The 20,683-nt window shown below is 56.2% G+C and overlaps 1 protein-coding gene across 6 annotated transcripts in view; it reads right to left on the reverse strand.

Moving 5' to 3' along the window:
• Window positions 1–19,319, reverse strand: part of AJM1 (apical junction component 1 homolog) — a 42,293-nt gene extending 22,974 nt beyond the window's left edge. For 3 of the 6 annotated variants that reach the window (XR_007769998.1, XM_050926481.1, XM_050926477.1), the window contains exon 1: window positions 18,613–18,705. The gene's annotated coding sequence lies outside the window, so the exon portion shown is untranslated. Of the gene's footprint in view, window positions 1–18,612; window positions 18,706–18,728; window positions 18,838–18,956 lie in introns of those variants that run through there. The other 3 variants (XM_050926479.1, XM_050926478.1, XM_050926480.1) reach the window with 3 other exon arrangements.
• Between the last annotated feature and the right edge of the window lie 1,364 nt (window positions 19,320–20,683).

Here is a 20,683-nt window from a genome sequence, read left to right on the forward strand (position 1 = left end):
TCCATGCCAACCACTGAAACAGCCACAGCATCTCCAGTCCCAGGCCCGGAACTGGAACAGCAACCAGCACCAGCAAGTGCAACTACATCTTCAAACTCAACGCCAGAGGGCACCAGCGAGCCAAAACTGGCAGAAGCAACAGACAGCCATACCCAAAAGGCTCAGCCAGAGCCTGAAATACCCTCAGGTGCACCAGCGGAGAGCGGTTCACCAGCAACGGAAACAACACCATCACCTACATCGCTTCCAGAGGGACCAAGCCCAAGTCCACAGTCTGAGGAAGAACTGGTGACCCCAGCCTCAAGGGAACAGTTCCAGACTGAGCAGGAAGCAGATGACAGCCTTCAGAAAGCTTGGGCGGCGGCACGGAGCACCCCACCGCCTCTCAGCTCTTCTAATCGATCCCGGTTTGTTATAGACCAAGGACTTTTATACAAGGAAATTCTTTCTGGTGGACACCGGGAAGAATGGCAGCCGCAAAAACAGTTGGTGGTTCCAACTAAGTACCGGGGGAAGCTCTTAAGCTTAGCCCATGATCATCCCAGTGGGCATGCTGGGGTGAACAGAACCAAGGACCGGTTGGGGAAGTCCTTCCACTGGGAGGGGATGGGCAAGGACGTTGCCAAGTACGTCCGGTCTTGTGAGGTATGCCAAAGAGTGGGTAAGCCTCAAGACCAGGTCAAGGCCCCTCTCCAGCCACTCCCCATAATTGAGGTCCCATTTCAGCGAGTAGCTGTGGATATTCTGGGCCCTTTCCCAAAAAAGACGCCCAGAGGAAAGCAGTACGTACTGACTTTAGTGGACTTTGCTACCCGATGGCCAGAAGCAGTCGCTCTAGGCAACACCAGGGCTAACACTGTGTGCCTGGCCCTAACAGACATCTTTGCCAGGGTAGGTTGGCCCTCTGACATCCTTACAGATTCAGGGTCTAATTTCCTGGCAGGGACCATGGAAAAACTGTGGGAAACTCATGGGGTGAATCACTTGGTTGCCACCCCGTACCACCATCAAACCAATGGCCTGGTGGAAAGGTTCAATGGAACTTTGGGGGCCATGATACGAAAATTCATCAACGAATTCTCCAATAATTGGGACCTAGTGTTGCAGCAGTTGCTGTTTGCCTACAGGGCTGTACCACATCCCAGTTTAGGGTTTTCACCATTTGAACTTGTGTATGGTCACGAGGTTAAGGGGCCATTACAGTTGGTGAAGCAGCAATGGGAGGGGTTTACGCCTTCTCCAGGAACTAACATTCTGGACTTTGTAAGCAACCTACAAAGCACCCTCCGACACTCTTTAGCCCTTGCTAGAGAGAACCTAAAGGATGCTCAAGAAGAGCAAAAGGCCTGGTATGACAGACATGCCAGAGATCGGTCCTTCAAGGTAGGAGACCAGGTTATGGTCTTGAAGGCGCAACAGGCCCATAAGATGGAAGCATCATGGGAAGGGCCATTCACGGTCCAAGAGCGCCTGGGAGCTGTAAACTACCTCATAGCATTTCCCAATTCCTCACTAAAGCCTAAAGTGTACCATGTTAATTCTCTCAAGCCTTTCTATTCCAGAGACTTACAGGTTTGTCAGTTTACAGTCCAGGGAGATGATGCTGAGTGGCCTGACGGTGTCTACTACGACGGGAAAAAAGACGGTGGCGTGGAAGAGGTGAACCTCTCAACCACCCTGGAACGTCTGCAGCGGCAACAAATCAAGGAGCTGTGCACTAGCTTCGCCCCATTGTTCTCAGCCACCCCAGGACGGACTGAACGGGCATACCACTCCATTGATACAGGTAATGCTCACCCAACCAGAACCCCACCCTACCGAGTGTCTCCTCATGCCCAAGCCGCTATAGAGCGGGAGATCCAGAACATGCTACAGATGGGTATAATCCGCTCATCTACCAGTGCATGGGCATCCCCAGTGGTTCTGGTACCCAAACCAGATGGGGAAATACGCTTTTGCGTGGACTACCGTAAGCTAAATGCTGTAACTCGTCCGGACAACTATCCAATGCCACGTACCGATGAGCTATTGGAAAAGTTGGGACGTGCCCAGTTCATCTCTACAATAGACTTAACCAAGGGGTACTGGCAAGTACCGCTAGATGAACCTGCCAAGGAGAGGTCAGCATTCGTCACCCATGCGGGGGTGTATGAATTCAATGTCCTTCCTTTCGGCCTTCGAAATGCACCCGCCACCTTCCAGAGGCTGGTAGATGGTCTACTAGCTGGACTGGGAGAATTTGCAGTTGCCTACCTCGATGATGTGGCCATTTTTTCAGACTCCTGGCCCGAACACCTACTACACCTGGAAAAGGTCTTTGAGCGCATCAGGCAGGCAGGACTAACTGTTAAGGCCAAAAAGTGTCAAATAGGCCAAAACAGAGTGACTTACCTGGGGCACCAGGTGGGTCGAGGAACCATAAACCCCCTACAGGCCAAGGTGGATGCTATCCAAAAGTGGCCTGTCCCATGGTCCAAGAAGCAGGTCCAATCCTTCTTAGGCTTGGCCGGATACTACAGGCGATTTGTACCCCACTACAGCCAAATCGCTGCCCCACTGACCGACCTGACCAAAAAGACCCAGCCAAATGCAGTTAAGTGGACTGATGAGTGTCAAAAGGCCTTTACCCAACTTAAGGCAACGCTCATGTCGGACCCTGTGCTCAGGGCCCCGGATTTTGACAAGCCATTCCTAGTAACCACAGATGCATCTGAGCGTGGTATAGGAGCAGTGCTCATGCAGGAAGCAACAGATCACAACTTCCATCCTGTCGTGTTTCTCAGCAAGAAACTGTCTGAGAGGGAAAGTCACTGGTCAGTCAGTGAAAAGGAATGCTATGCCATTGTGTACGCCCTGGAAAAGCTACGCCCATATGTTTGGGGACGGCGGTTCCAACTACAAACTGACCATGCTGCACTAAAGTGGCTTCATACTGCCAAGGGGAACAACAAGAAACTTCTTCGTTGGAGTTTAGCTCTCCAAGATTTTGATTTTGAAATTCAACACATCACAGAAGCTTCTAACAAAGTAGCTGATGCACTCTCCCGTGAGAGTTTCCCAGAATTCAGTAGTTAAAAAGTTTTCTTAAAATGTAGAAGTCTGTTAGTTATATACTTAGTAGTATATGTAAAGGTGCATGTGTTGTATTAATCTGTTTATTTTAAAGTTCTAGAAGGAAATCGCCGCCAGTGAGCTTCCCCACTGTCTGCAATTTGGGGGGCGTGTCATAAACAGATAGCTAAGGGTTAATGTCTCTTTCACCTGAAGCACCTGACCAGAGGACCAATCAGGAAACTGGATTTTTTCAACTTTGGGTGGAGGGAATTGAGTGTCTGTGTTTTTTTTTTGTTTTCCGTCTGCCTGCTTTCTCTGAGCTTTGGAGAAGTAGTTCTACTTTCTAGTCTTCTGTTTCTAAGTGTAAGGACAAAGAGATCAGCTAGTAAGTTATATGGTTTCTTTTCTTTGGTATTTGCATGAATATAAGTGCTGGAGTGCTTTGATTTGTATTCTTTTGGAATAAGGCTGTTTATTCAATATTCTTTTAAGCAACTGACCCTGTGTTGTACCATCTTAATACAGAGAGACCATTTGTATTTTTCTTTCTTTTATATAAAGCTTTCTTTTAAGACCTGTTGGAGTTTTTCTTTACTTCAGGGAAATTGAGTCTGTACTCACCAGGGAATTGGTGGGAGGAAGAAATCAAGGGGAGATTTGTGTGTTGGATCGCTAGCCTGATTTTGCATTCCCTCTGGGGAAATAGGAAAGTACTTTTGTTTCCAGGATTGGGAACGGAGAGGGGGAGTCCCTCTGTGTAGTTTCACAGAGCTTGTGTCTGTGTATCTCTCCAGGAGCACCTGGAGGGGGGAAGGGAAAAAGGATTATTTCCCTTGGTTGTGAGACTCAAGGGATTTGGGTCTTGGGGTCCCCAGGGAAGGTTTTTCAGAGGGACCAGAGTGCCCCAAAACACTCTAATTTTTTGGGTGGTGGCAGCAGGTACCAGGTCCAAGCTGGTAGCTAAGCTTGGAGGTTTTCATGCTAACCCCCATATTTTGGACGCTAAGGTCCAAATCTGGGACTAAGGTTATTACAAGTGCTAACAAGGGTGACTCTGCTAGTCGGTGGCTAGTTGTAGAGACTAGCACTGCAGCGTGTGAGCCCTCATACAACACACCTGAGCAAGGGCTGATGAGTGGTGGAGTCAGAGCATGTGGCACAGCCCCTCAGCATCCAAGGCCAGCGAATGCCTATGACTCAGCCCCCTGCCCTCTGCTCTCCAGATACGTGTGCCAGTGGCCCCTACAGATCACCCCACTTGCTCAGCCCCGGGGCTTGGATGGAGTTAAGAGGACCCCTCTCCCCACAGCAGCACCTCTGCTGTGATGCACTGAAGTCCTTGAGGCCCTGAGCTACCCTGCCCAGGGGCTGAGCAGAGCGAGACTGAAAACCAGCTGCCTGGCAAAGGCCAGTGAGTGGCACCCAGTCCAGCCGGGGCCTGGGGTCCTCGGGAGCAGGTGCTGAGCTCATGGTGCTAGCATCCCCACTGGAGCACACAGTTGCCATGGTTTCCCTGTGCTATTTCTCTCTGTGGAGGAGCAGTGTGTGCGGGGGAGGCACAGGAGGAGGGCCTGGGCATTGCAAAAGGAGGTTAACATTGCTCACAAGTGCGGCATTGATGTGGGGGGAGGCAAGGTCAGATTAACTCTCCTGTGGGTCCGTGGCTATTAGATTTTGGGGGGCCCTGTATACAAGTCTTTTTCCTAATTTAAAACAAAATTATCACAATTATGGCATTGAGGCTACTAACGCTGTACTAAACTTGCCTTTTAATTAACAAACACGTTCTGTGGTTACATTTCACTCTTAAAACATGTAGAATATAGTTAAGTTCAATCACAATATCCTCCTTCTTACCTTAGAACAGCTGTTACATTAGTTTCTTTCTGGGAGGGAGTTTGGGTGCAGGAGGGATCTCCAGACTGGGGCAGAGTGTTGGGGTGCAGGAGAGGGTGAGGGGTGCAGGCTCGGGGAAGGAGTTTGGTGCAGGAGGGGATTCTGATCTGGGGCAGAGGGCTGGGGTGCAGGAGGGGGTGAGAGGTGCAGGCTTCGGCTGGCAGCGCAGCAGGGCTCAGGCTGCCTGCCTGCATGCCATGGCCCCAAACCACTCCCAGAACCAGCCAGCTGCTGAGTGCCCCTGGGGGGAGGGGGACAGCGTGTCTCCGTGCACTGCCCATGCCTGCAAGTGCCACCTCCGCAGCTCCCATTGGCCAGTTCCCAGCCAAAGGGAGCTGCGGGGACGGTACTGGGGGTGGAGGCAGCGCACGGAGCTGCCTCCCTCCACCCCCGCCAGGGGCCGCAGAGAAGTGCCAGCAGCCGCTGCTTCCGGGAGCAGTGTGGGGCCATGGCATGCAGGAAGCCTGCCTGAGCCCTGCTGCACCAGGGCCCCCTTAGCCTGGGGCCCTGGGCTGCAGCCCGTAAAGCCCCTGCATTAATCCGGCCCTGGGGGGAGGCTCTGCGTTCACTGAGCAATGGGGATGGCATGGGCAGGGCCACAGATGCGCCACCCTCACACAAAGAAGCAGCCATGCCATTGCCCTGGGGGCAGGACGGGAGCTGTGCTAAATCTGCCCATGGTTTGGGGCTTAGATTGGGCAGATGTCCAAGTGCTGGGCTGGGATCTGCTGACTCGGGGCACCAGGCCACTGAACAGAATTTCTCTCAGCAGCCTGCCCGGGCAGTTGGCACTGGCGGGGGCAGGCTCTGTGGCTCATCCCCAAGCTTGCCAGGCCCCATGAGAATGATCGATAAACTCAGCTGCTTAGAGAGGACACCCAGCTGTGGTGCCAGGCCCAATCAGCCCTGGGTGCCCACGTGGGAGAAGAGGGCCATATCCCTGGGAGGGACGGAGCTCAGTATGCCCTCACCATACAGGGGCCCTCAGGGAACTTTCCCTGCCATGGCCAAGGGTTCAAGTGACCCTGAGTCTGGCTGGCAAAGGCTTTGCTGTGCTAGCTATGGGCATGGCAACAGCTTCACACTTCCCATGTTGAGTGGGGTGCGGGCAAAGGGCAGCACAGATGCCAGCTGGGGCACTCTGAACCCGCCCCTCTGCAGCCTGTCACAAAAGGGCTGGTGCGTCACTAACCTTATTCTACAGATGGGGAGGGGAGCAATGTGCTCAAAGCCGCCCAGTACAAAACACTGGAACCTGGGTCAGTGCCTCCTCCAGCAGCCCAAAGGTCTCCCTGGCACATAAAATGGCCCTCAGCACCCCAAAGGGCTCCCACTAGCTCCCTCCTCCCTTCAAGGCCAGCACAACCCCCAATCTGCCAACCCCCCAGCACCTCACAGCACAACCCCCAACCTGTCAACCCCCAGAACAATTCCTGACCTGTCAACTCTCCTGCACCCCATAGCACTGCCCTGATCTGCCAACCCCGAAACTGCCTCCAACTTGCCAACTCCCAATCTAGGGTGACCAGAGGTCCCGATTTTATTCCTGATATTCGGGACTTTGTCTTGTAGGTGCATATTGCCCTCCACCCCATCCCAATTTTTCACACCTGCTATCTGGCCACCCTGTCCCCAGAACCCCACAGCACAACCCTCAACCTGCCAACAAGGCCGTCCCTAGCTATTTTCTGGGGCCCTACGCAGCTCCCAGGGGGAGGACAGGCCTCTGCAGGGGGAGGCGCTGGCTTGGGGGGCAGGGGGGGAAGTACTCCCCAGAACTCACTGGTGGCGCGGCTGCGGTGGGGTCCCCACACTTCCTGCCACCAGTGAGTGCAGGCCTGGCCCTCCTGCAGTCCTCAGGGGCGGGGCTGGGGTGGAGCAGGGCAGGAGTTTGGGGAAGGGGTGGAGGGGGGGTGGGGCTTAGGCAGAGCAGGGGATGGGAAGAGGTGGGGCAGGGACGGGGGCCATGGGGAAGAGGCGGGGCAGGGGCTGGAGCAGTACGCAGCTGCGAAGGGCACCAGTAAATTTGGTGCTGCAAGATCCCTGGTCCCCTACGCAGCTGCGTACTCTGCATATGGATAAGGATGGCCCTGCCTGCCAACCCCCAGCACTCCCCATAACACGAGCTCCAGCCTGCCCCCTGACTGGAGTTGGCCCATCTTCCCGTGGTAAATGGGCCTGCCCATTCCACCTGCTCCAGCAGGAAAGCAAAGGCTCGCGGGCCCTGGGAGCAGGGCTTTAATTACAGTGGTCTCCTCCTGCAGTACTTAAACGCATCTCACCCACGGGGAGGGCAAAGCGGCCCAAGGAGCCCAGCCCACCAGCACGGCCACTGTGCTCGTTGCTGACAACCACCACAGCCCGCTCACCTTCTGGCTCACGTTATGGGGATGCAGGGGGTTGGCAGGCCAGGGGCTAGCGTTACGGGGCTGGCGAGGGGTTGGCAGTGCAGGGGCAGGCCAGGGGCTAGCGTTACGGGGCTGGCGAGGGGTTGGCAGTGCAGGGGCAGGCCAGGGGCTAGCATTACGGGGCGGGGGAGGGGTTGGCAGGGCTAGTGCTATGAGGAGGTCGATAGGGCAGGGGCAGGCCAGGACAGGGACTAGTGTTATGGGGCAGGGAAGGCTTGGCAGGGTAGGGGCAGGCCAGGGCCAGTGTTATGGGGGAGGGGGTGGCAGGGCAGGGGCAGGTGGGGGGCTTGTGTTATGAGGAAGTTGGTATGGCAGGGGCAGAGCAGGGGCTAGTTTTATGGGCGGGGGGAGTAGGATGGCTGGGCAGGGGCAGGTCAGGCCCAGGACTAGTGTTATGGGGCAGGGAAGGCTTGGAAGGGCAGGGGCAGGCCAGGGCTAGTGTTATGGGGGGAGGGGTGGGCAGGTCAGAGCTACTATAATGGGGGGAGGGTTGGCAGGCCGGGCCTGGGACTAGTGTTGTAGGGTGGGGGGAGGGGTGGGCAGGCCGTAGGTTTTTGTTACCAGGCCAGGGGCTTTTGTTACGAGGAGGTTAGTAGGGCAGGGGCAGAGCAGAAGCTAGTTTTATGGGGGGGGGGGAGGATGGCTGGGCAGGGGCAGGCCAGGGCTAGTGTTATGGGAGTGCAGGGGTGGCTGGCAGTTTGAGGAGCAGATTAGGGCTGGGCATTTGACCAATCCAAACAGAACTGGTCAATTGACCTGTCAAATTGCATCATAAACAGTCACAGATTTTAAAGTGCTAATTTCTTAGAACAGTAACCAGAAAGAGCAGGACACTCTGGGCTCCTGCAGGCTCAGCCGTAGATAGGTCCTTCCGCCTCCTTACAAAGGAACAAATGACTTCTGGAGTGACTGTAACTCAGAACAACGCAAAACAAGACTAAGGAAGCTGCAGGGCCCAAAGAACCCCGCCCAGTGTGATCAGAGCCGGAGGCTGCTGCCTGCAGCATCAGGCCATTCCATTGCATTCGTCCTGGGACATTGGACAATGGCTGACCATGGACAAATAATAAGCTGTCAAGTGACATTATTTAACCAGTCAATTGAGTGACCTGCCAAGCATAGGGCAGGTAGGGTTGGTAATATTTGTACCAAATATTAACAAGTTAACTTGATAATACAGTAATTCCTCACTTAAAGTCGACCCAGTTAACACTGTTTCATTATTAGGTTGCTGATCTATTAGAGAATGTATCTGTTTAAAGTCGTGCAATGTTCCATAATAAGGTTGTTTGGCTTGCCCCATTCCACCTGCCTGGCACTCCTGCCAGGGAGCGGGGTCTGGGACTTGCCCACTTCCCGGCTGGAATGCCAGGTGGGCGGAGTGGGGTAAGGCCCCTCACCCCGACCCCACTCGCTGGTTGGAACACTGAGTGGGCGGAGCAGGGCAAGCCCCCAAGCCCCAGCCACGCTTGTCATGTTATTGATTTGAACTGGGACCATATAGAACATGGTTGCAACCAAAGTCCTGTAGTGGCACCAAATCTTATGTAAAAGGGGTCATATAAGGTGTCTAAAACCAGGTTATATGTTGCTGCTTATGATTATGCTGTCTGTATGCATGTGTCATTTTTGTAGTTATGAATATTGGCTATATACTGTCTGTATTTCAAAGTTATGCTATGCTTCTGGGTAACATCCCAGACAAGTTGTGTTAGCTCTGCCTAGCCTGCTTGATGGCGCATTAAGGACCATCAGCTATATAACTAACCCATTGAGAGAAGGCAGATACGCCTCGTAACTCAGCAGGGTGTGCAGGAACTTGCCCATATGACTCCAGACTCCATTTTGCTGTAATTTTCCACAATAAGAACAAAGAGGTTCTTACACCTGGAAAAGACTATAAAGGACTGATGCCTCATCTCCATCCTGTCTTCAATCCTGCTTCATACCTCTGGAGGGATTTTGCTACAAACTGAAGCTCCGAACAAAGGACTGAGGACCCATCCCAGCTGTGGATGTACTCCAGAGACTTGATTTGAACCTGCAGTTTATTCTATCACTGCTACAAGCCTGAACCACGACTTTGCCATTACTGTGTGTAATTGATTCCATTTAACCAATTCTAGCTCTCATCTCTATCTTTTTCCTTTTATGAATAAACCTTTAGATTTTAGATTCTAAAGGATTGGCAACAGCGTGATTTGTGGGTAAGATCTGATTTGTATATTGACCTGGGTCTGAGGCTTGGTCCTTTGGGATCAAGAGAACCTTTTTTCTTTTACTGAGGTACTGGTTTTCATAACCATTTGTCCCCATGACAAGTGGCACTGGTGGTAATACTGGAAAACTGGAGTGTCTAAGGGAATTGCTTGTATGACTTGTGGTTAGCCAGTGGGGTGAGACCAAAGTCCTCTTTGTCTGGCTGGTTTGGTTTGCCTTAGAGGTGGAAAAACCCCAGCCTTGGGCTGCAACTGCCCTGCTTTAAGCAATTTGTCCCGAACTGGCACTCTCAGTTGGGTCCCGTCAGAACCAGCATCGTTACACTGCTACACTCCTGCCTCAACCAAGCTTCACAATCATCATTGATGAGTACAGTATTAAATTGTTTGTTTAAAATTATTTAAACCTTATACTGTATATGTATATAATGTCCTTTGGTGAAAAACAATTCCCTGGAACCTAACCCCCCCCCCCCATTTACATCAATTCTTATGAGGAAATTGGATTTGCTTAACATCATTTTGCTTAAAGGAGCATTTTTCAGGAACAGAACTACAATGTTAAGTGAGGAGTTACTGTATTTAAAAACCTGTCATACAGTGCTGAAACCTCCCCTGCCCCGCCTCTTCCCCGAGGCCTCACCCCTATCCACTCCTCTTCACCCATCCTCCCATTGCGAGTGGTGCTGGAACAATTTGTAGAGTGGAGGTCCTGAGAACCATTGAACCAAACTGTAAACCCTGCATATGATGGAAACCACTTCAAGCCATGGGTGCTGCAGCAGCCCCTACACCTCTAGTCCCAGAACATATGCCCTGCAGCAAGGATGAGAGGACCGGGTTAGAGGGCACAGCGGGCAGAACCTCCCGGACAGAGAGAACGAGGCTCCCTGGGCAGGAGCCGAGGCAGCAAGGCCAACCTGACTCCCCCCACAATGCGATGTGTCCCTGGGCCCTGAGGCAGGACCTGCTGGGAAGAGACAGCCCCAGGGGCTGTGTGTGGACAGCGAGTTCCCAGGGTCACCGGCGGGGTCGGACCTCACAGCAAAGCTGCCTGCGACTCCCCTGTCTGCTCTCTTCGGGGGGAGTGGCACCTACTGCTCCAGGGGAGACCCCCTGCAGGGTAGAGCTCCCCAGCAGGACCCGAGGCACAGTCCCTCACCCACCGCCCTCCCTCCAACCCGTCCTGAGCTGACCCACACATGAATGCTATCCTAGAGCCCAGCAGATACTCCAGGCCAGCTCTCCTATGGAGCCCAGTACTGCCAAGACTCAAGACCTTGCTTGAAGGGGCTCCCGTTCACCTGGGGTACACTGCCCCCTCACTGCCCTCCACCCCCTCACTGTTCCCTCCACACTCCCTCACTGACACCCACCCCTCACTGCCCCCTACCCCCTTGCTACCCCCACAATCCCTTCACTGCTCCCCCATACCTCCCCACTGCTCCCACCCCTCACTGCTTCCACTCTCCTCACTGCTCCCTCCACCCCTATTGCCCCTACCCCCTCACTGCCCTGCCCCCTCATTGCTCTCACACTCCCCTTACTACTCTCCACACCCCCTCGCTGCCCCCCAACCTTACCCCTCACTGCCCCCTGCCTCCACACTCTCACTGCTCCCTCCACAAGCTCAATTGCCCCCACCCACTCATTGTTCCCTCCACACTCCTTCACTGACACCCACCCCTCATTGCCCTTACCCTCGCCCCTTCATTGCTTCCACACTCCCCTCACTACTCTCTCCATACTCCTCGCTGCTCCCATTCCGCCCCTTCACTTCCCTCACTGCCCCCACACCGCTCCCTCCACACCTTCTCACTGCCATCCCACCCCTGCCCCATCACTGCACCCCACTCCCACACCCTCACTCTCCCATTGCTCCCAGCCCCTCACTGCCCTTCCACCCCTGCCCCCTCACTCCCCTCACTGCTCCGCCCACACCCCCTTGCTACCCTCTCTCCTCACCCTCTCACTGCCCCCAATACTCCCACTGCTCTCCTTGCCTCCACACCTCTTCACTGCTTCACATGTTCCCACACTGACCCCTGCCCACAGCCCCCTCACTGTTCCTCCACATCCCTCTCACTGCTCCCCCTGCCCCCACCATGCTCCCCCCAAACCGCTTCACTGCTCCCCTTGCCCCACACCCCCTCATTGCTCCCCCTGCCCCCACAATTCTCCTCCCACACCCTCTCACTGCTCCCCCCCACTCACAGGCATTGTGACATCCCCAGGGCACAGCTCACCTCCCACATTCCTCCAGTGCTCCTCTTGCTCACTAATGCACACACATCTCACACCTCCGGTCTTCCACAGGCACAACCTTGTTGCCCTCGTGCTCCCCACCCCTATCCACTGCAAAAAGACACATGAGACTCCTCTCACCTTGGCAGGGCAGATCCAGACAGCCCAATGTAACCGCAGGCCCGGTCCCACAGCAGTGCAGGCTGGCTTCCCGGCCTGCTTGCTAAGCATGATTCCACTTGGATCCAGCCCCCCATGTCCTGTGCCCGCTGCCACTAGGTGCCATCCCCTCCTTGCAAGGCAGCAGCTGCACTGTGTCCCTCTGAGGCCAGCTTCAAGGCTGGGACAAGAGTTTCAGGGGAAATCTCCATTGATCATCAGGAATTCGGGGCTTGTCCCAGGTTCTCTGGCAGCTGATTTGTTACAGGCCCTGTCACTTTGAAGGTGTTCCCGGCTCTATCGATTCTGTTCCGACGTCCTGGTTTGTTCCACCCTCCTGGCTGACGGTGCTTCCCAAGTATGTGCTTGTTTCTACACTGATGAGAACATGATCCTCTGTCCATATTGCTGATGGTGAGGCAATATTAAGGGTCATGATATCCTGTCTTATGGCAGCTGATTTAAATACAATCTTGAAATCATCAAAATACAGCACCACAACCAAACTCAAGATTTATCAGAGCTGTGTACTTTCAACATTACTTTATAGAGCAGAATGCCGGGGAATGAGAAAGTACAACATGTCCAAACTGTCTTCATTCCATACAACCTGCCTCAGAAAATTCCTCCGTATCTTTTGGCCCAGAACAATCTCAAACCAAGACCTATTCACACAGTGCAGCCTAGAAGATAAGAGCACCATCATTACTAGGAGGTGCTGGAGATGGATTGGCCACGTTCTTTGGGTGGAAACTGATTCCATCACCAGGATAGCAATAAGATGGACACCTGAAGGCAAGCGAAAACAAGGCTGCCCAAAAGCAACATGGTGACAAGCTGTGGAAGCTGAGCTGAAAAACCTGGGGCACAGCTGGGGAACCATTGAAAGACTTGCCAGAAACAGACAGGAGTGGAGAAGCTTTATCACTGCCCTAAATGCCAGAGGCATAATGGGCACTAACTCACTAACTGCCCTTCTCCCCAGGTTACCAGCTTCAGTCTCAGCCTGTTCCTCGGGGGGCTGGGGCAAAACTAGACCAGAGGAACAAGAGTTTACACTAATCTCTCCCTCCCTAGTGTAAAAGTACACCAAGAATATGCCCCCTCCACCCCACCCCCACCCCCACCCCCACCCCCAAACATGTACTCCCCTCCCAGACACAAATACACACACACATATAAGAACACAAGAACGGCCATACTGGGTCAGACCAAAGGTCCATCTAGCTCAGTGTACTGTCTTCTGACAACGGCCAGTGTCAGGTGCCCCAGAGGGAATGAACAGAACAGGGAATCATCAAGTGATCCATCCCCTGTCGCCCATTCCCAGCTTCTGGCAAACAGAGGCCAGGGACACCATCCCTGCCCATCCTGGCTAATAGCCATTGATTGACCTATTGTCCATGAACTTACCTCTACCAGCACCTGTACTCTGACACACGGGCCTCCTCCTCGCTACCAAATCCATACGCACACAGCTGAACACACAAACCCTCCCCTGCTCCCCACTCCCACAGCCCAATTCCAGGCACACAAGAAGGAAGAGTGATGGGTGGGGGAATTCCACAGAACTCTGAGAGCTGGGCTTTCCGCCTCCTGTGTGTGGGCAGGGAGATATGAGGAGCAAGGATCCAACAGGGATTCTGGTCTCTCATGCTCTGTCCTGCCTCCTGGGGGCTCAGACGGACAGACAGACTGAGGCCTTTTTCCACCACTTTGAGACATAGCCTCTGCAAAGGGCCCAAACTAGCTATTCGGCTCAAAGCTACAAACTTCTGAGTCCAGTTTCATCCCCTCCCCTGTCCCCCTTCAAGTTCAGGGGCATCGGATCTGGGCTTCCATCAATGACTGGCTGCTCCACAGAGAGGGGGTGCCACCGGCGAGTGCCACAGAGAGGACAGTGGCACAGTAGGAGGGGCTGACACTACTGGGCAGGACAGGGGCAGGGCCTGGAACCCCTCAGAGGTCACAGACAAGCTTTATGTCCTCAACTCTTTGCAGAATCCAGGCTGGCACTGATAAGCCCCCTGCTCCCAGCCATGCTAGCCTCTGCTGGACTCCTCCTAAACCAAACACTGCAACCTCCGAGCCTTGCTCTCCCCACCTATCTGCAGGGAGCACTGAGGCCAGGCAGCAACTAGCACCTACCTCCCCCAAGAGACAGCCCATCCATAAAGGGAAGATGCAGCAGAGCCGGCTGAGCTGGGCTTGGGACAGGGACAGGGTGGGCTGGGTAGAGAGGCCACCTTTGTGCCTCCCGTTCAGCCTCTGGCACAAGTTAGAGCAGCCAAGGGGCTGCTCTAAAGCTGAGAAAGCAGGCATACTGCAGACTCTGGCCATGCCCCTTCCCCACCTGCAGTCCAGTCCCTGCACCGGGGCACACCACCAGTCTGGCAGCTCTCTGACATAAGAGGGATGTTTCCCAGGAGCATTTTTGCCCCTTCACCCCACTGGAGCAGCACAAAGGTGATGGGGGAATGGAGCACTGGCCCCACAGGCCCCTGAAGAGGAATTTGTACCTAGACACTCTGGCCATGGTCATTCAAGCAAAGGGCCCTTCTGGGCACAGCTGAGCCCCAGAATATCCTGGGCCATCTGGGGAACAGCCCCTGCTTGGAATGCTCCTGAGTGCTGGGCAGGGCTCAGCGAGCTGGAAGACCAAAGACCCAGGCTGGCAGCACCCCTGCAGGGCTTGGCCCCAAACAGGGCCTGCCTTTCTGGCCTGGGTAACGAGAGCTCAGTGCTAGGGTCCCTTCACAGCAGGCTCCTTCCTCACAGCCAGGCTAGTCGCCTTTCCTTGTCTCTGCAGCTGCCCAGAGCTGGCCCACCACTTCCTGCACTCAGCCCCCCCCCACCAAACCCTAGTGCCAGGCCCCTGCCACAATCAGGACACTCTCATGAGGTAGCTGGCCCAGCACCACTCTGGAGGTGAGAGCTGCTTGTGGGAGCCTAATGGGAGGGGAGTCTGGTAAAGGCTGGGGAGGGGTCTGGTGTGTGGCTAGTGCCATGGGAACACTCAGTGCTCAGATCCTGCCAGCCGACACCAGCAGCAACCCCGGTTCCCACCCCCAGAGAGCCCCCTCCCCGTCTGCGCCAGCACCGACCCCGGTTCCCATCCCCAGAGAGCCCCCTCCCTGTCTGAGCCAGCACCGACCCCGGCTCCCACTCCCAGAGAGCCCCCTCCCCGTCTGAGCCAGCATCAACCCCAGATCCCACCCCCAGAGAGCCCCCTCCCCCTCTAAGCCAGCACTGACCCTGGCTCCCACCCCCAGGGGCCTCATGCCCATTTGACCCAGCACCGGCCCTGTTACCTGGCCTCAGGGAGCCCCCTCCCCATCTGACCTAGCACTGACCCTGTATCCCACCCCAGGGAGCCCTCTCTCTATGTGAACCTGGCATGGACTTCAATACTTCTGGGGACCTGTCCTCAGAGAGCAGAGAACCCCACAGTCCAAATGAGCCTAGTGCAATGGAGACAGAGGGACGTAGCACCCAGCTCTGCCAATGGACTACATGCCCAGCCCCCATGCACTCACCCCCCCCAGCTCCCCTCCCTGCACTCACCCCCACACCTATGCATTGAGCCCCCCACCTCCACATGCTTAATCCCCTTCACATTCCCCAATACACTCACCCCTACTTCCTACACACCCCACCCCCTACACAGTCACCTGCATGCACTCACCCCCACACCAGTTCTCTCATACACATGTCCTATGCTGGGACACACACGCACATATCTATAGACATGCACACACCTGCTCTCGGTCATACACACACGCTCCCTACACATAGGCAGGCATCCAGCACATGCCCAGCCCTTCCCTCCCTCCATGCACACCTCAGCACAGACTCCAGAAGTCGCCCTCACACTCACAGCCACATCGGGTGAATTTTGTTCAGTTCAGCAGATAATAGCCCAGATGACTTGGTTTCCCTGCCCACCTGGTCTCTCCCGTTTAATGCTGGCCCTGGCCCTGGCCCTGGGGGAGCTCATCACTCCCTGCACACAGTTAGGTGGGGAGACACAATGAAACTGATCAGAGCTCAGAGGAGTTCTCCCCTAATTGAATTTCTGGCACTTTCCTGCTTCAGGAACATGAGGCAGCTCCAGGAGCTGGCTGGGGAGGGGATGCCCAGAGCCAAAGAGCACATTTGGGTCAGCATTGTCACAAGGCACATGGGGACTCAGAGGCGCTTTCTAGTCAGAGGACAGTGGCCATAGGCCTGCACCATGGTTCTGCCCCTCCCCGTGCTGACTCAGCAGCTCATGGCAGGCCTTCAGCAGGGGGAGCAGAGGGGGTGGGACACTCACCTCCGAGCCCCCTCAGCCTGGCAGCTTGGAGTCTGACTAATGGGGCAGCGAAGTCTGTGTTAACCTGGAAGTGCATGGGGCTGTGGGGCTGCAGGTCCTGCCCAGAGCCTGGGGGAAGGGTCTCTAGAGAACTGACTTCTCCCAGGAGGGGTGGCTGTGTAGATCCAAGAGATGAGAGGCAAACAGCTCCTTCCAAGGGAGGGGGGCGCACAGTTCCCTCCAGGGGTGGGGGGCAGAGCTCCACCAAGATGCAGAGCAAGGGGATGAAAGCTCATCTGCACAGAGTGGGTGGAGGTGGTGAGAGGGAGCAGGGGGGTTGTGAACAGCTCCCGTTAGACCTCTCCATGCAATTCAATCCATTCATTTCTGTATCTGGTTATCACCCCAGTCATCTCCATCACCCCATAGCCTAGTATGGCACTGGGCACGCAGACCCCTCCCTGCTCAAAGAGCTGTGGATGTCACTTGCCCCTGCACCCTGTGAGCTCCAGTCCATCTGTCCCTCAGCCCAGCAAGACTCAAAGACCCCAGGCCAGGGGACCCCAGAGAAGTAACAGCACAGGCAGCTTGTAATGAGGGAAAGTCCATTCCCTTAGCACAGATACCACCCGCCCCTGCAGCTCCGGGGCCCAGGCCTGCTGCAGCTTGTCATGTGGGGTGGAGTGAATCTGGGATAGCATGAAAGGCCACTGGCCCTTCGTTCCTGCCACCACAGTGCCAGCCACTGACCACCTCCTGAGCCATGCCAGGGCATCGTGCCTCAGAGAAACAAAACCACACACCCTGGCACCAGCTGCCCCGAGCCAAAAACAGCCTCCACCGGCACAGCTGGGCCAGCCCAGAGACCCCTGGCCCACATGGGCCAGGAAAGCTGAGCTGTTTGTGCAACAGGGAGAGTCCATGTCACAGTATAGGCCCCCCGCCTTTGGCGCCATCCGCGAGGGTCAAGAGTCCAGCTGCGCGGATCCCACTGCAGGACTGGGCCACACAGCTCGGCCCAGCCTTAGCTTGGGATTTAAGCTGACATGCTGCAGGCCACATAGTAAATCATCATCATCCCTGGAAATGGCCAGTGAATGGGGCAGGGCAGGCTGGGGGCAGGGCAGCCCTGGCAGGAAGCTGCCAAGCAGACGGGGGAGAAGCCCCGTTAATTTATTGGCAGCATCCTCTGGGAAGGGGCCCCCACCTGCCCCCCAAGTCCAGGGGGCTGGGCACTCAGGGGGACAGGCATGAGCCGCATCTCTCTCTCTCTCACGCACACACACATTTTTGGATCCCCCTAATATTTGCCATCGTCTCCCCCTAGCCGCCGGAATGACGGCCCGGTCCTCCTGCGAGGCTTAACCCGTCTGCGGGAGCCTGGCTTCCCGGCGATGGCACAAACATGGCCTGGCTGCCTGAAGGGAGGCCGGGAGAGGGCCCCCCAGAGCGCATCCGGGGGCCCGTCTCCGGGCTGCAGGGTCAACTCCGCACTGAGCAGTGTCCTCCCGGTCCCCGCAGCTCCCAGCTCGGACCCCCGCGGTTCCTGCAGCCCCCAGCCCGGATCGCCCCCCGGTTCCCGCAGCCCCCAGCCCGGATCGCCCCCTGGTTCCCGCAGCCCCCAGCCCGGACCGCCCCCCGGTTCCTGCAGCCCCCAGCCCGGACCGCCCCCCGCAGCCCCCAGCCCGGACCCTCCGCAGCCCCTAGCCCGGACCCCCCGTCCCCCGGTTCCCGCAGCCCCCAGCCCGGACACGCCGCCCCCCGGTTCCCGCAGCCCCCAGCCCGGACCCCCTCCCGGTTCCCGCAGCCCCCAGCCCGGACCCTCCGCAGCCCCTAGCCCAGTTCCTGCAGCCCCCAGCCCGGACACCCCGCCCCCCGCAGCCCCCAGCCCGGACCCTCCGCAGCCCCTAGCCCGGACACCCCGTCCCCCGGTTCCCGCAGCCCCCAGCCCGGACACGCCGCCCCCCGGTTCCCGCAGCCCCTAGCCCAGTTCCTGCAGCCCCCAGCCCGGACACCCCGCCCCCCGGTTCCTGCAGCCCCCAGCCCGGATACCCCGGCCCCCGCAGCCCCAGCCCGGACCCCCTCCCGGTTCCCGCAGCCCCCAGCCCGGACACCCCGCCCCCCGCAACCCCCAGCCCGGACCCCCTCCCGGTTCCCGCAGCCCCCAGCCCGGACCCTCCGCAGCCCCTAGCCCAGTTCCTGCAGCCCCCAGCCCAGACACCCCGCCCCCCGGTTCCCGCAGCCCCCAGCCCGGACCCCTGGTGCCCGCAGGTGGCCGGAGCTTCCTCCCCGCATGCAGATGCGCCCGGCGCAGAGCCAGGTCAGGGGCTCCCCGTACCTCCGCCTCCTGCCGCTGCGCCCGCTCCATCGCCAGCCCGAGGCCGGGGAGGCGACACTGCAGCCGGCTCCATCCAGCCCCGGCCTGGCAGGGATCGTGCCCGGCTCCCCGCCTACCTGTCAGGCTGCGCCTGGCTCCTCAGCCGCTTCCAGCTCCTCATCGCCCCCAGCGGGCAGGAGCAGCCTTAAAGGGGCCGCGCCCGAGTCCCCGGCTTCTCCCCTGGCGAGGCGCCCGCGTCCGTCCGGGGCTGGGCAACGCGCGTCGCAGGTGGAGCCTGGCCCTGAATGACCCCCCGCTCTGCCATGAACCCCCCCGGCCCGTGGGATCCCCGCCTCTTCACGCACCAGCCCCCGCAGTTTTCCCCCGGAGGATTTTGTGACGAGCCGCCCGCTCTTCGCAGGGTGTTGCAGAGGCTGGTTTTCGCCTGCCCGGCCTCCCGCTCCCCAGTGCCGTAGTCGGAGCAGCTTCATCGGGGCGGGCCTTTTACAACCTATCCCCTCACTCCCCTTTTCCGGAGGCCGGAAAGCGGGGCAGAGCTACAGTATGATTGAGACTTTGGGGATTGGGGCCCTTCTGTCCATTGCAATAGAATAGATGCGTCTAAATCCCCTAGAATGCTTTGAACATGGCCCCAGTCCCCCCCTCACCCCCGCTCTCTCTGGATGCAGCAGGGCCCTTGTTTGCATAAGGGAAGTATCTGGGATTTAGGTCTGGCTGGGCACCAGATCTCCTGGTGACCTTGGGAAAACAGGATGGGCCCAGTGTTCAAACTGCACCCGTATTCTCCCCAGTGATATCGTGATACGATTATAGCCTAAGTCTGATGCATTTTGTACAAGATGGGGCATGTGAGGGGTCATTGGAAAAGTCACGATTTGCTGACTATGAGTATCCTATTTGTGTGCATGTAGCATTTTTGTATCTGGAGTTATGAATATTGTCTAGATATCTGTATTTCACATGTAGTCACACTGGAGTGACACCCACTAGGCAAGACGCTGCCAGTCTAGAGAGCTAGTTGTGACGGGCCCATTCAGGGTAATGGGCCGTTGGGGAAAGCTTAGCCTCCATCCAGTGAGCCTTCCTGTGGACATTTCAGACAGCGCCTAAGTAATGGCTGCTATGACTCTGCAGGGGCATGTGACCAGCCCGCATGACTCAGGACTCCATTTTGGGGATCTGTAGTTTTCCACAGACTGGGCTGGGAACTGTTTTTGAACCAGGGGTTCCTGCCATATGCTAACTATATAAGGCAGGGAGTGACATCATCTGTTGTGCTCCCCTCCCCACTCAAGAGAACTCCTGGAAACACCCGAGGAAGGAAAACTGAACTGGGGAAAGTGCTGGACCCAGGCTAAATGGATTTCTAGCCTGAGTATGGAAACGTGGGGATCTGAAGCTGCAAAGCAAATGCAGTTTGTGCCTTTAGAATCTGCAGCCTGCTTGTATCATCAGCCAGGGTGAAAATTTGCTGATTCATATCTTATTTTTCTAGTGTCTCAGGCTTAGTTTGTGGTTTTGTTTATTTATTAGGTAATCTGCTTGATCTGTTTGCTATCATTTATAATAATTTAAAATGTACCTTTTTTGTAGCTAATAAACTTGTTTCATATTTTAACCTTAACCAGTGAGCCTTTAAGTGAAGTGTCTGGGGAAAAATCTCGGCTTGTTTACCACAAGTGTGCGTATTCCTCTCCACACTGAGGGAGGGGTGAACATATTAGTACGTGTACACTGTACAGATCACTATGCAGTGCTCACCTTCAGTGAGCAGGCTGCTTTTATTTAGATGGCCCCAGCTTGGGAGATGTTGGCCTTACCCTCTCTGGCCCACTGTGCTGTGCTGGATGATATAATTTTGGGTTTATTCTCCAGCGGGGGTGGGAGGAGGTGTGTGCCTGGGGAGCTGGGAAATTGGCTAGTGTCTAATGTTGGCACTCAGGTAGCCCATTTTGGGTGAGTGGCACCACCTGCTGTCATGTAGAGTGATAATAGGGCTTGAGTGAGGCTGGCTGTGTCCCCAACACAGGGCTTGGCTACACTGGAGAGTTGCAGCGCTGGTAGTGGCTTT

Source organism: Gopherus flavomarginatus, chromosome 17 (assembly GCF_025201925.1).
Source record: "Gopherus flavomarginatus isolate rGopFla2 chromosome 17, rGopFla2.mat.asm, whole genome shotgun sequence".
Lineage (NCBI taxonomy): Eukaryota > Metazoa > Chordata > Testudines > Testudinidae > Gopherus > Gopherus flavomarginatus.